We start from the raw sequence: 15138 nt of genomic DNA, 5'->3' as shown, positions 1-15138 counted from the left end.
AACAACCACCCTCCCCTCCCCCTACTGCCCCGCAAAGAAAATCAAACCAAAAAAACTAAAAGATATTCTAACAAAGCATCAGGCATAAAACTCATTGAATCTACCCCATTTATCAGGCAGTGTCTCACCTGTAGACAGGGGGACACCCGCCCTCTTCCTTGTTGTCGTAACTACCAGCGAATCCAGAGTGGCATGCCCCCCAATGTAAAGGGGGTTGGTAGGAGAAGGGCAAAACAACTTCTCAACTCTGGGATTAACCGCCCTGGTCTGAGCTGGTGTTAACAATGAAGGAGCCAGACATCTCTTAATAGAGTTCAATAATGTGATGGCCTGACTGGCAGGAGGCTTTTCCTTTAGTAGGTCTTCAACAAAATCTGAATCCGGCACAGCCTCCTGTGTGGCGATTTGGAAATGCTGCCCGATTTAAATTTCTTTTTAGAACTTTATTTTGGTTTTATGTAAATCACAACAAACAAATACCAACAGTACGCCACGTGTTCCAGTTCCCCCTCCCGATGGTAGAGTAAAAGGATATATCACAGTCATACAATTTTGCACAAGATTCAACATAGGACCCCTGCCGAGGACATGTAGGGACCAGTGAGACATTGATTATTGAAGTAGGCCGTGCGGAGAGTCATAGTCCGGAGCAGACATTAAATAGTTAATGTAGGGTCCCCATATGTCTGGGGGCCTTGCATGAAGGGGCAGAGACTTGATAAAGTTCGATTCAGTATCCTGGCAAAAGGCTATGTCTCGTAGACACAGTTGCGGGGAGGGAGAGCGGCCTCGCTCCCCAGGTCATGGCGACCCTCCTTAGCACAACCAAAAGTAGACCGGTCAACTTCCTCACTGAGATGAATATGTTCTTGGTGAAGCCTAGCATTGCGACCTTGGGGCTATGTTCGATCTGTTCGCCTACTATTGTGGCGATCTGCTCCAGTACCTTGCTCTAGAAGCAGCTTATTGGCGGACATTCCCAGGCTAGGTGTATAAAGTCTGCTGCAGGACACTGCATCGTTCGCATGATGCCAGTATCGTTGGTCGTGGATTGTGGAGCCTAACTGGGGTATGGTACACCTGGTGCAAGTAATTAAAGTGCATCAGTTTGTAGCGTGAATTTAAGGACACCTTCTGGGTCTGTCCCAAGATGTATAACTAGTCCTCATCTGGGATCGTGGCCCCTAGTGATTTTTCACATCTCGTTCTCGGGGCTGTTGATTGATAGTGACAGGAATGTGGGAAAAAGCGATTGGTGTACATGGCTGAGCCGTATATGAATACAACTAGAGCAGCATCAGCCCCCCTCTCCCCCCGTTCTCGCGTATGCTGGTTGTGTTAAGAAGGTTCCATCTACGAATAGGTCGCTCAGTGTGTCAATCTAACTTGCTGGCCCACTGGAGGTACACCTTTTCTGCGGTTAGCGGGATCGCTGGAATGAATCTCGCTGGTATAAGAGGCGAGAACCTGACTGGGACATTACACTTCTGCGTGATTTTCTTCCATATTGCGTAGGTGGAGTGTACTACGTTTAGGGTTGTGGACGGTACCTGAATAGTGCCTTTGATGGCCGCTCGAAGTAAGTTAGGGGTCATATGGGTTCGCTCGATCTGGACGTGGGGCCTGATAAAATGAGTTGTACCAGTGACCCAGCAATTGGGCCTGGGCGGCCTAGTAGTAGAGCTCCAGGTCAGGGAGCGCTAAGCCCCCCTTTGTTATCGGCTGAATGAGTGTTGTGAACGCCACCCTCGTGGCCTTGCCGGCCCAGATGAGCTAGAGAATCATGCTACGCAGCAGTAGGAGGAACCTCTGGAGTAAAAGGGGGACATTTACAAACAGGTAAAGGAGCTTTGGCAAAATCACCATTTTTACTATGGAGATTCGGCCCCACAATGTGAGCGGAAGGTGTTTCCATCTGGCTATTTTATATTGCAATGTTTCCACTGCCCTCCCCTAGTTGTCGCGGAAGAGGTCCTGGTGGTTACTGGACATCAGAATTCCCAAGTATCTGACTCCCGAATGTTCCCATCTAAACCCGTAGTAGTCTTTAAATACTCTGGTTTCGGGGGTTAGAGGAATATAACTGATTGTGTGATTGCCTTTCAGCCCTGAAAGGGTACCGAATTTGACAACCTCCTGCATGACTGGGTTTAGATTCTCTGCTGAGTCGCGGCTAAAGAGAGCTATGTCATCAGCGTATATGAATAGTATTAATCTGTGGGGACCTAGGGAGAGGCATCTCTCTGTTGGGTCCGAAGGCCGGCGGCCAGGGACTCCATTACCAGCGCGAATAGTAGAGCTGACAGGGGGCACCCCTGCCTGGTCCCTCCCTGTAGTCCTATGCTCACAGATTTTACTTTCCCCAGGATGATGCTGGACAGGCAGTGTTTATAGAGGAGGGAGACCAGATTTAGGAAACAGTCACCCAGGACCATCCGCTTCAGGACAGCAAAAAGGTATGGCCATTCGACGGAGTCGAAGGCCTTTTCTGCGTCGAGCAGAACCGCCACAGCCTGAGACGACAGGTAGGTCGAGAGCCTTGATGACACTGAACAAACATCTGATACCGAGCATTGTATTGCGGCCTGGGATGAAACCCGCCTGGTCGGCGAGTACTAGACCCGGCATCAGAGGAAGTAGCCTAGAAGTGAGGATCTTAGTGAGAATCTTGTTATCTACTTTAATCGATGAAATTGGCCTGTACGAGGGGCACTCCTCGGGGGGGGTGGGAGGGATCACATTTGCCTCGCGAAGTGTTGGGGGCAGGCAGCCCTTAACTAGTGCTTCTTCAAATACTAGGAATAGGATTGGTGCTAGGAGCAGGGCGAACGTCTTGCAAAATTCCCCTATTAACCAGTCTGGGCCTGGAGCTTTGGTGCTTGGGAGTTCACTTGCAGGATCTCTTCCAATGTTAGTGATTTATTCAAGGGTTCACTCAACTCATCGTTAACCCAGTAAAGTTCTATTTCGTCTAAGTAATGCTGGAGAGTTTCTGGACTGATAGAAGAGTGTTTTGAGATGTAAAAGTCTTGGTAGAAGGCGCGGAAGGACTCTGCTATATTGTGTTCTGTGTATACTGGGGCGCCTTGGGGGTCACAGATAAATTCGACCGGTGTGGGTTTTCTATCCGCAGCCAGCAGCTGTGCAAGCAGGGCCCCTGGTTTTTTGCCATCACCTTATTGCCAGACGCAGTGGCCTCGAGTTAGAAATCTGGTCTTGCGCTCGGCGGTGGACCTGAAGTTGTCCTGCTCTTCTTTGAGGGAGGCAAGGGCGTGAGGGTCGTTTAGGGCAGCATATGTGCGCTCAAGTGCCTTTAGCCGTGTTTCACTGGCAGCAAGATCCCTTCTGATTAGTTTTAGTATTCCGTTCTTTGGCCATGCATATCCCTCTGACATAACTATTCAGTCTTTCCCAAAGGGTCCCAGCTGACGTTAGAGTCTCGGTTGGTTGCTAAGAAGGATTCGATCTCGGATCTGAGCTCCTGTGCGAACACCTGGTTCGTCCTAGGTTCAAATCTCCAGTAGGGTCTACCTTTCTTGTTATCTGATAGGATGCATTCAAGAGTGACGGGGGAGCGATCAGAGAGTGTCCATGGAAGTATTTGGCAGGGTCCCCATTGAAAGCGTCCGTGTTTGGACACTAACAGGTAGTCTAGTCGTGAACTAGTATTGTGAACCCAGTAGTGAAAGGTGTAGTCTTGGGAATCCTGGTGACCGAGTCTCCACGTGTCCTCCAGGACGTAGACCCTGCAGATCTCATGTAACTGGAAGCTCGCTTAGGAGGGAGTGGTGGTGGATATGTGAGATTTGTCTTTTCTGGGGTCTAGTGTGGTATTCAGATCCCCGCCCCATATGATTGTGGCCGAGTCCATTCCATCTAGGTTTGTCATTACCTAGTCGAAGTTGTTTGCCCCGTCTATGTTGGGACCATAAGAGTTCACCAGGACAATTTCATTACCTTCCAGTATCCCCCACACCAGGAGTGCTCTGCTCTGCCCTAGTTGTCACCATCTGTTGATAGAAGCCTAAACCTTGATCTTTTATTAATTAGTATGGACACCCTCTAGCGTACGAGTAGGAGGAGAAATACCTGTGGCATCCCCAAACGGGCGTCCAGCAATTCTCAGAGGCTGGGAGGAGGCGTGTCTCTTGAATGAAGGCAACATCAACATTGTGCCTTCGAAGATACTGGGATACTTTCCGTATTTTAGTCGGGTTATTGCCCCCCCACTCCCCTGGATATTCCAGGTTGCTAACTTGAATGGAGCAGGTAGTGGTTATACTTATATCAGATGTAGATGTCGCTCTCGGTGGTTTCAACGGTTGATCTTCTGTTTATGTGTTGACTGTGTGGTTGACCATAGAGTCAGCCGATGGTGGTCAGGTTCACACGTGGCGCGTTCCCCAATTGGTTTCCTACGTGACCAGATTGTTTCCGTTTCCCCTCCCACTACTCACAGGCAACCCCCAACCCGCCCGTCAATGGATCTTCCCCCCTCAAATAATGAACATGTTTTACCGTGCCCGGGGCACTAGTACATATCCAAGTTCGGCAGCTCCCATTAGTAAGTGTATTAAGGTGCACCTAGGTTTTCTGAACTACAATGTGAGTTTCGGATATAAAAAAAAAAGGGAGAGTTGGGCCACTGCCCCGATGGTGTCGAGGTCAGCTTGTGGTGTTAGAGAGGTGCCCTATATAGGGATCACCCACGTACCAGACTCCTTCAGGGTGGGTTCCGTCTACCGCAATCTCTCCTTGCCGGTCTCAGGTTGTTGCCTGGTAATCTGTAGCCAAGATTGTCGAGAAAGGCGTTTGCTTCCTATGGTGTATTGAAAAACAGTGTCTTTCCTGCATGTTGCTTTGCAGGAAACAGCATGGAATATTGCATCTCGAAGTCGTCTCTTCACGCCTGTAAAGGATCTCCTTGAGGCTTGGACTGCTGGTGAGAAGTCGGGGTAAATTTTAATTTTATCTCCGTCGTATTGCAGCTCGCCTTTCTCTAGCGAGTCTCAGGATCGTATTCCCGATCTTTGAAATTAATCAGTCGTGCAATGATGGGGCGCGGGACAGCCTCTGGAATTGGGCGGTTAGAGGGCGAGCCCTCTCGATGACAAAAAGCGGATTGACTGACTCCAAATAGCTCTTTACACACTGTTTATACAAAGTCTTCCATTTTCTGAGGAATTTGCCTCTTATTCCGACCAACCTGATATTATGGCAGGCCCTCCCTTCCGGGTCCTCATTCTTGGCAGATACTGCTTTCATTGAGCTTCCATCGCCAACACCCTAGGTGTTAGTGAAGTGGCACCATCCTCCAAGTCAGACTCTTTATTCTGCGGAGTCCAGTCTTTCTCCGTGTTTATCCAGACAGTGTTGCAGTAAATCCACTTGACGAGAGTGCGTCGAGCTTGCCAATGCCAGCCTTTAGGTCAAGCAGAATCTCCGGTATATCAATTCCTGGGGTTTGTGAACACTCGTCCTCAGGTTCCATTGTTGAAGCTGGGACTCCGACTGAGGGTGGGCCTTGGGGGTCTTGATTATGGTTCCTGGTTCAAAAAGTTTAGTTTTCACTGAGATTTGTCAATTTACCCATATTCGGCCTCTGCTGTCGGTGAAGGGGTGCCTGGGTAGTAGTCCATGGGGGCAATCGCTGGTCCTGTCAGTCTTGCGGCGTCGGCACTTACCTTTGGTGGGAAAGCCTGGAGGTGGGGGGGGGGGCGACTGCTGATCCCTTTTGGCTATTACTGAGCCAGTTAAGTGGAAGGCCATGTGGGCTCTAGCTGCAGATTTGGTCCCGGTGGGGCGAGACCGGAGATGAGAATCACAAGGGTTTTGGGAAACTCTCCTGTAGCCTCCTTGGTTGCTATTCGACTGGTCTTTCCAGACAGTTTCGTCATCTTCGTTTGGTTCCTCTGATCTGGCTGTCTGTTTTAGGCCATGGGAGTGTGTGCATGGCCTTGTGTTGCTGCTGGGTTAATCACGACTCCCAACTCTTTGCTGACTGGGTGTCCTCCCTCTTAGTGCGTTTGTGGGTCCCAAAGCACCACACCCCCACCACCTCCGTGGGTCTTTACTGCAGTGGGTCGTGATCTCTGGGGGAGCAGCCGCCTCTGGAAGGGAGACGCAGTCACTGACTCCGCCCGACCACCCCCCCGCCCACGCACCCGAGAGCACGAATCTCTGCCATGACAGATTGGTACTGGCGGGGTCCTTGTGCTTCACGCGGGTCGATTGTCCTGTGGGGCCCCCCCCCCTGCACTCTGGGACCGTCCCCACTCAGTCCAGGGTTTGCGCTATGTTTGCCGTGCCCCGGGCTTTACCCTGTGGGTCAGATATGTTGGATCCCTCAGCATGGTTTGTGCTGGTGTTTCACACCAGTGGTGTGCTGGTCTGATGGATTGGGTCCTTGAACACGCCAAATTTAAATTCCCAGGCTTCCTCCCGGGGGGCTGGGCCTTGTGGCGCGGTGGTGATATGCAGCGCTTTCATCTCAGCTACCCACTCCGCTTGTCCGGCAGGGGATGGTGCCCGCCTCAGGTGCTGTCGTATGGGAGCTTTTTCTCCCCTTTCGTGCTTTTGTTGGGCACCGTGAAACAGCTGAGCGGGCGATCACACCTTGAAGTTTGCGCGTGCCTTGGGGTGCCTGGGCTGAGCAGGCAGACGTTCTTGCCCCTTTCTGCACAGGCCGCGTGGTGTCAAACCTTGGTTCTTCAGTGGGGAGCGCTGGCCTTGTTGCCAGAGGGCTGGGGGACGCGGGTTGCTGGGGAAGTGCCAGGGTTGCGCTGCCATCTCCACTGGGATCCATTCCCCGGGCGTCCCTCGGTGCCGGCTGGTCAGGGAACCCCCCCTTGCTGCTGCCGACACGCCTCTCTGCTCCGTATGAATGCCGTGACCAGTGTGGGGGAGCTCCGTGGACCAATGAGTGTGAGGAATCTGGGTCTGTCTGCGCGGCACTCGTGCTTTCTCGGGTCGTGCTGTTTAGGGGTGACCCAACCCAGTGCTACATGCTCCCACTGGGCTCAAGTGTTCACTGCCCGTCTGCTTCTGTACCTCTTCTGGGCGAGCGTGCATGCGGCTGTTGCGTGGAGGGGTCTGCTCAGCAGTGAGGGTCCCAGCCGTGTCATGTCTTCGCTCTATGTCTTTCTGCCGCCCCGGGAAGCCTCTGCGTGTTGCTCAGCAATGTTGCTCACCAATATTTCTACCCTGGTGGCTGGGCTCCCGACTGGTCTAGCCGACGTTGTGCAATGAACTGCTCTTGTTCCCTGTGTTGGCGGCCCGCTTTACTTGTGGAATACAGGACTGACTTTCTGGGCGATGTTGTGCGCCACTGCCTTCTTCAGGAAGTTGCATTTGCCGCGCTGCAATGTAGGCCGGTACGCTCCCTTGCGCTGCTTCTCTGAAATCGGCACGGTTCCAGGTTTACTAGGCGCCTGGGGCTTAGTTTATTTCAGGATGTATGAGAGCTTTGCAGGGAGCTCACCGGAAAGCCGCCATCTTGGCTGGCCTCACTAGCGCCCTCTTTTCAGGTGCCTTCTTCAAGATAGCGTTAAATGCCATCTGATCATCCACAGGTGAGGCCTGACTGGTGTGGTAGGAGGGGAATCCATACACAAAGCGTCTGGGTCAGGGGTAGGAAGAGGGGACGCCCAAGGTTGATCATCAACCGGATGGTTGTCTTCCCAACCCTCTATGGGATCAGCAGCATCATCAGTACGGTCCCCAAAAGGATCGCTATCCTGTATGTAGGGATTCATAGGAACCTCATCATCAGTAAGGTCAAACATTCTCTTCATGAGGAGCACCAAAAGGTCCTCTGAAACTTTGCCATAGGGATGTGAGGGAATGCCTCACGAGGCCTCTTTGGAGCAAACCTCTGAGAATTCAACAAACATCTCCAGTCTGTTCATGCACCCCTCAAACTTCTCTGTTTCATGATGATGAACCAGAGGAGTCCAGTGATTTTCCTCTCTAGAAAGTCGAGATTTTCCCCCTAAAGTCTTACATAAAGACAAAGGGCTCTCAGTACTCCTTACGAGGCTCTGGGCGTTGTGATGCGTCTTTAGACAAGTCTTTAGGCCGTTCCTTCTGTTTCAACGTATCTTTTGACTGTTCTTTATGTTTCACTGCCGAAGCGATCCTGGCGATACTATCGCTGATGCTCGGGATTATAGGGAGGCGTGTAGGTTGAGCTGGTGGCTGCATGGTGGATTTCAGAGCAACAGGGGCCTTAAGCGGTGTCAGCGCTTTCTTCTGAGGCATCTCAACGGCTGCATGGGTTTTGGTTCTTGCACGCTTACTCTTGGACTGCGTGGACACATGCTGCTGTCGGGGGGAGGGCTGCCGATCATCAAGCTCAGCGGACACCGCCGAAGTATCAGATATGCCCGTTGGTGCTTTGGAGTGCTTCGATTGGAACGCCGAAGCAGAACCATGGGTTGTGTGCTTTGCGTGGGGATCGGGTGCGTCCCTGTCGCCAGGATGTACAGTCCCCATAGCAGGACTCTCGTCGTGCCCATCAGGGCCGGGGACGGACGCTGCAGAGAACTCTCCGCCGTAAGGTCAATGGCCTCCGAAGTGGAGCCTTGGTCATCGCTAACCTCTTCGTCACACACGGCTGTGGCGGCGGGGGAATTACTCTCGGCCTGTGACATATCGTAGGCAAACCACCGCTCCTTAACAGTTTTAGGATGTAGGAGCTTACAGGCCGCATAGGACGCCTCATTGTGATCATGGGGAAGACACCTATTGCACAGACAGTGCTAGTCTTTCCACAGAAACTTTGCCTTACAGGAAGGACAATCTAAATGGAGTCCTGTCCATGGTGCAGGATTGTGATAGAATCGACAAAACCAAGGGAACAAACAGGGGAAAAGAAAAGGCATTCTTAAAAAGAATATGGACCACCCTGACCCCACTCTCCCCACTGTACATGCCGGCCAGAAGGCTTGGCTATGTGGTTGGCAGCGCAGATGGGATCAATAGCCATCGAACTACCATAGTTGGCAGTGGCACAGGAAATCAACCGTTGAGGAGTGACAATAAGAACAACATGACCGAAGGTAGAGAAATATAACAATAACAAACTGTTTTATGAAGAGCTCCATATTAAGGCAACCAGATAGCTGGGCGGAAAAAAATAATCTGAGGGACCTCGATGCGCGAGGGATTTTAGGTACACTACACATGACGTTAGGAATAGTGTTAGAGGCACGCCCATGTCGACGTCCCCTTTTGATCCTCAAAAAGCAAGACGCAATACTCTGCGGTTACCACTGGATGTCGGACTATATGCACAGCATGTGATTCTAAGCAGATTAACAAGCATCAGAAATGTATTATATATGCACACACACCAGAATCACTTTAAATACTTTAGACGTTTACACTAGAACACTTCGGGAAATACTTGATAATACACTTCAAAGGACACTTTCACTTTTGTGTTTGTTCGCGGTTATAGCAACGTTAGAAAGCATATTACGCGCACCTGAATTTTTGAACTGTTCATACAGTAATACATTTACTCTGCAAACAAATATAGTAAAGTCACTTTAAGTGAAGAAAATACCTAGTGCAACATTAGCTTGGTACGAGGTTCTAGAGGGTTTCTTTGCACAGCAAGTCTTAAGTCCAAAAACGCAGCCCTCGCTAAAGGCAGTTTGGAGAGGGCTCAAAGTCTTGACAAGCAGCAGAATAAGAGTTCCAGTGGATTTCTTCCAGTCTCTTGTGTTATAGAAGTAGCAAGTTAACAACCAACAAGGGAGTCCTGTAAAAGGACTCAAAGGGACACAAGCAGCAGCTTGAGTCAGAGGTAAGAGGGGGTGACCCTGGACACCTCTAGGTGCACTCCAACGCTCTGGAGCGACTTCTTGGAATAGGGTAAGCAATACCTTTCCCCCCCCCCACAGTACCTTAGGTTTGAAGAAAACTTTTGTGCTGGATGCGCCGCAATGTTGCAGCTCTAGACCAGACCTCTGGATTCCTTGGTCTGATGACTGCAGGCAGGACAATGGACGGGATCTCTCAGCAGCAGTCACGAGGGAGGGCCTGTGGCAACGACTTTCAGCAACTTCTTGGTTCACTCTGCGGTTTTGGCGCCTTTTCTACAGTACTAAAAAAAGGACATGGATTGTATGGTCAATCTTCCTTGCTACCTGCAGTCCCGCACACTGGTGAGGGTCTGGGCGAGTTGGATCTCATCTCTGGAGTGTCCTTACGGTTTCAGCAAATATTTGGATGGATTTTACCTTTTCATGACGATGCACTCGAAATGGGCAGCAGGTTCTCCTGGTATGGGGTTCCGCAGCTCTGGAAACTCCTAGGACCTTGGGAGATCGCTCAAGTCAAAATTTGTCTTGGTACTGGTGGTTTCCACCAGTCAAAGGGAAGGAGGAGTCCTCTTCAGAGCTTTTTTGTCAAACAGAAAACTGGGTCAAGACAGCAGTGGTCGCTTCACGGTGTTGCAAAGGGTCTGCAGGCATCTCTGGTTGTCATCTTCGGTTACTTCAGCTTCCAGTGGTCGACTTGCTTTTCACCCCAGAAGCCTCACCTTTCATACAGTTCCAACACACTCTTCTGCAATCTCTCTCAGCATTTTACAGAAAGGGGCGTTTGGCTGTCCAATAAGGACGGCCAGACCCCACATGGGAGTTGGTAATATTCAGGGACTCTGGCAGACCAAAACAGGGGTGGAATACTACTCCCCCACTTCCTGCCTGCCCAGACACTCTGGAGCCTAGGCAGGGATACCCACTGGTTCCCTCCAAAGGCAAAACACACACACACTGACCTCCCCCTCCCAAAATTGTAGAAGGGCTAACAAAGAACGCTAGTAATGGCGAAAAAAGGGATGCCACAAGTTGGTACTTGGGTAGCCCTATTGTGTACTACCGAGGTTATGGACATAGCCTGCAGTATATAAATGACACAATAGTTAGAACACGTCCACTGCCACCAGCCATAACTAGGAGATTGTCTACGTGACTAGAAAGTCAGAAGTAGAGAGAAGGGGGATACTAGGTATCCCCCTTGGCACTGTGTACGCCAATCTCTCAAACTATAGAGTTTTGGGAGAGATACAAAGTATCTCTCTAACCTTAACTGTAGTTACTAGAGGATACAGTAAAATAATCTTAAAGGAGGAGCCAAAGAGTCCTCTGCAACACTGCTCATAAGAATCTGTGTGCTGCAGTAGTAAAACCACAGATGCCTTTAAGAGCTATGGAGCAGACAGACTCCATAGTATAGGTAGAATACAAAGAATAGAGTTCCAAAAGACAGAGCCCACAAGAGTGAATGAGTGAAAAAAGGCTCCACTCATTCAGAATTGAAAGAAAAAGGTCCAGTAGTCCAGCAAAAAGTGCTAGGGGTCTCACTGGGAGAGGTGATGAAGCATGAAAATGATAAATCTCCCCAACACCCGGCAAGGCAGGAAGTAGGCCAAACAATATGGCTAAAGAAGCAAGCAAAACTCTTGTGGCACTAGCCACGTTTAGCAACCATTTGCAGTAAATGCAAATGTGCACATTAAAAATATAATGCAACAATTGTAAACATATCTGCTGCCTCCAGCTTGTCTTTAGGCAAATATAAAAGTAACCAAAAATCCCAAGTGTAAAAAGCTAGGGTTATACATAAGTATCACCATTGCACTACATTGTAAAATGCTTTGTGTAATTTTAAAAAGTACAAGAATTCAAAAGGGAAACCTAGTTTTCCCGTACTGATTAGTCTGAAGGACTGATCAGTTTCCGCATAGCAATTATCAAAATGCAGGGAAGTACTTCCCTTCAAAATGTCAGAACAGGTTAAAAAACAGAGCAAGAAAAAAAAGGGAGTCCGTAGAAACTATTGAAGGAAAGTTGCAAAAAGGGAAATCTTTCCCAACACACGCTGCAGGTAAAAGTTGTACATCTCAAACCCACCTGCTGCAGTGTTAAATCTCGCCATTTTTCTGTTCATATTTTCCTTAGGATGTTGCAGTAAACTGACAAGGTGAGGTTAGTGACCAAAATGGTAATGTAACTTATCCACATTGACTTCACAGTGGCCTTGAAATGGGGCGCGAAAGTAAAGGCGGGCCAGGAACCAACAGGGGAATGGCAAATAAGTAAGGAGTCATGAGACTTGGGGAACAAGAAAATACGTGATCAGATTCGGGAGTACAGTTTAATGTGACAAGAGAACTGGGAAGTCAAAGAGGTCAGGAGAACTGGGAAGATACAAATAAAAGTGTAAGCGGCCATGAAAACAGGGATATAATTAACAATGTGTACATGTTCTTGTGCGCCAAGGGTAAAGTATAAAGGTTCAAGGGATATGGGGAATGTAAAATATCCAAAATCCTAACATTAGGTACCAGTAAGGTTTAAGAGGTGCCGTTAAAGCACAAAAGGTCTTATGACTGGGTACCAGTAATGCTTATGAGGCAGTAAAACAGCGTGCATTTAAAGAGTTTGAGGTCCTAAGAATGGATACCAATAAAATGTACGAGGGAAAGGCTGGGAAAACAAGATGATGCAAATGGTTGTGAAATCAACGCACACTATATAGTGCCCCAATTGAAAGGAGTAAAGGATTTGATGTGGGGGTCTCGGTACAGACTGTGGTTGAAGGCTACCTGTAGGCTAACTCTTACCCAATAAAGCAGCTGACATTTCCCACCCACACAAGTTGTCAGTTTCATTGTTCAGAGTTCCCAGGGAGGTGTGGGAAAGGGAGAGGTGATACGGCAATGGAAACATTTTAACAGAATGCGTGTAGTTAACAGATGAGGTCAAGAGGCCAAGTGTGGGCTGACACTTATGCGGGATAATCCAATTCCAGCTCTGTGTTGACATGTCCCAGGCATAGGCCCTTTAGACGCTACGTGCGTAGCTTGTTCTTGGAGTCCATCCCAGATATTTTTAAGACAGATCATAATCAACCTTGCTCCTCAGCCGCAATGGCTGTAAGGCTTCAAAGATTCTAAGAATTGTTGAGCTCCTCAGATCCTGCTGGCCCACCTTGCTCACAAGCTTCTATTACTGCTACGCAACGGGTCAGCTCTGCGAGTGCCCTCAATCCGTACCCCATATGTAGCATGCAATTAAGTCGCCAATAAAAGCCAAAAAAGGTGAGCTCCCAGTACACCCAATTAGAAGGACACGTATGAAGCTGACTCGCAGAAGCTCCCTGAAAACTAGTTTCATTAATAAAATTCAGGGCACTTTAGCTTAGTTTGAAAAGCACACACCTAGGATGGGTACCCTTGGATGGAGGAGTCTCCACGTTTTCCCTGCGCTCCAGACCACAATTTAATCAGGAAACCTACAGAATTACATAGCACGTTGCTATAAAACACTGCTTATTATATGCCTTGCACACCCTATTGTTCGTGCAGCATTGGTAACTTGCTCGAGAAAATAACGACTTGCCCCAGCCCAGTGTAACCAGAAGGTAGTAACGGGAAGAAAGGAAAACAGGGAAAATCCTAGAAGGGGGTAGAAGCAGGAATAGTGAAGGGTCAAAGAGCTAACAAATTAGGAAGATAATGGGATTTTTACTGGGCAGGTGTTTTTTAATAGCATTTAAGAACTACTAGGATTAGGGCATGCATAATGGCCCAGTGATGTGCTTGGGAATCCTTTGAAGTGTGGCGGAAAGAAAGGCCAGGCAGCATTTGCTAATAGGAAATGGCAAATCCCAGGCATGCAATTTGAGAATACCAAGCCAAATGCCAGAGGATAGACTGTATAAAAAGTCTAAAGTAGGGACCCACAATGGGAAAAGGGAATAGGAAAGAAGGAAGTAGAAACCACCCCACAAGACCCATATGCTTATGACCTCTCCAGGGGGCATATTCACTGATGGAGCTGAAAGATTCCCATCATTTAACTACTTCCACTACCATCAGCCGAATGCCTGATGTAAGCGAGAATGAAACATGAATTAACATAACAGACAGTGATTAAGATATGCAATGGATCCGACAGTACAAATATGACTAGACACACAAGGAAAGTATGAGAGGTTATGCAATATACAGAAGACAGCTATGGTCATTATTTAAACTTAAGAGCTGGCAAGTGGCTCTCCGACCACCTGAAATTTGGCACACACCAACTTAGTTAACTGTGCTCCCCTAAAATAGGCACTGGAACCTATAAAAAAAAAAAAACAGTGCAATAGTAAACATGGAAGTTCAACATGCATTGATGAACTTAGTAATTCATACATACATCTATACAATTGTATGCATTTCTTTTCGGTAGAGACCCCCAGACATGGTTTGCATGTTCAGACTCTGCAACAGATTCCCTAAGAGAACATGTTTTGTCTGACCCTTTTAGAGAAAGAGGATACATATTTTCTTTTTAAACGATGCCTCCTCAATTGTGAAAATTTGGCATTTGTTCATGTCACATGTTTAAAGCATCATTCCTCAGTGTTCTCTGCCGATAGTGAGGGGCTACTTTCTGACATCTAAAATAGGCAATCTTCTGGAGTATGATGCACTGTTTAGGTTGTGTTACTAAGAGATGAAAAGAGCAAACCTCAAAATGGGGAGAAAGGCAGGAAAGGGAGAGGCCAAACGAGAGAAGAGAAGGAAAGAGGTGGGGACAAAATGGAGGGTAGGGGGAATGATTGATTATTATGCGCGTCCACACAAGTGTTTCAAAGCGCAACCATGCATGGGAGGGGGAAGACATACAACACAAGACAAACTATCTTACTAGGCATGGTACATTCAGATTATGCAGTTGAACAGAAACAGTAAGTGCGGGGGGGAAGGGGCATCAGACTGGAAAATAAGCAAAAAGAGGAAGATGGGTATTGACAGAAGGTCAAGTGGAGAGGGAAAAGAAAGGCATGTCGGTGGGGACAGAAGAGAAAATAATGTAAGATGGCAGAGAGGAATAAGGGGAAAATGAGAGGATGAAATGTGTTGGTGGGAGTTAAGTAGTGTGTAGGACGTAACAGACTATTGGAAATTGTGCATGACTACGTAGTGCATTAGAAGCAGAGCGACAGAACTCGGAAACTGTAGGTACAGAGTTTGAAGCCTCAACAAGAGCAGACCCTCTCATACAACCATTTTTGTAATCGTCTTGTGCCAAGCTGCAGTGCCATCAAATGATCATGGACATCCAATAGATG

The 15138-nt window shown here is 48.5% G+C and overlaps 1 protein-coding gene across 2 annotated transcripts in view; it reads right to left on the bottom strand.

Moving 5' to 3' along the window:
• MTDH (metadherin) overlaps positions 1-15138 on the bottom strand; it is a 462606-nt gene that overhangs the window by 70761 nt on the left and 376707 nt on the right. The gene's annotated exons all lie outside the window — the stretch shown is intronic.

This window comes from Ambystoma mexicanum, chromosome 5q (genome assembly GCF_040938575.1).
Source record: "Ambystoma mexicanum isolate Mex_15411 chromosome 5q, UKY_AmexF1_1, whole genome shotgun sequence".
NCBI lineage: Eukaryota > Metazoa > Chordata > Amphibia > Caudata > Ambystomatidae > Ambystoma > Ambystoma mexicanum.
This window is presented reverse-complemented; position numbering and strand designations above follow the sequence as displayed.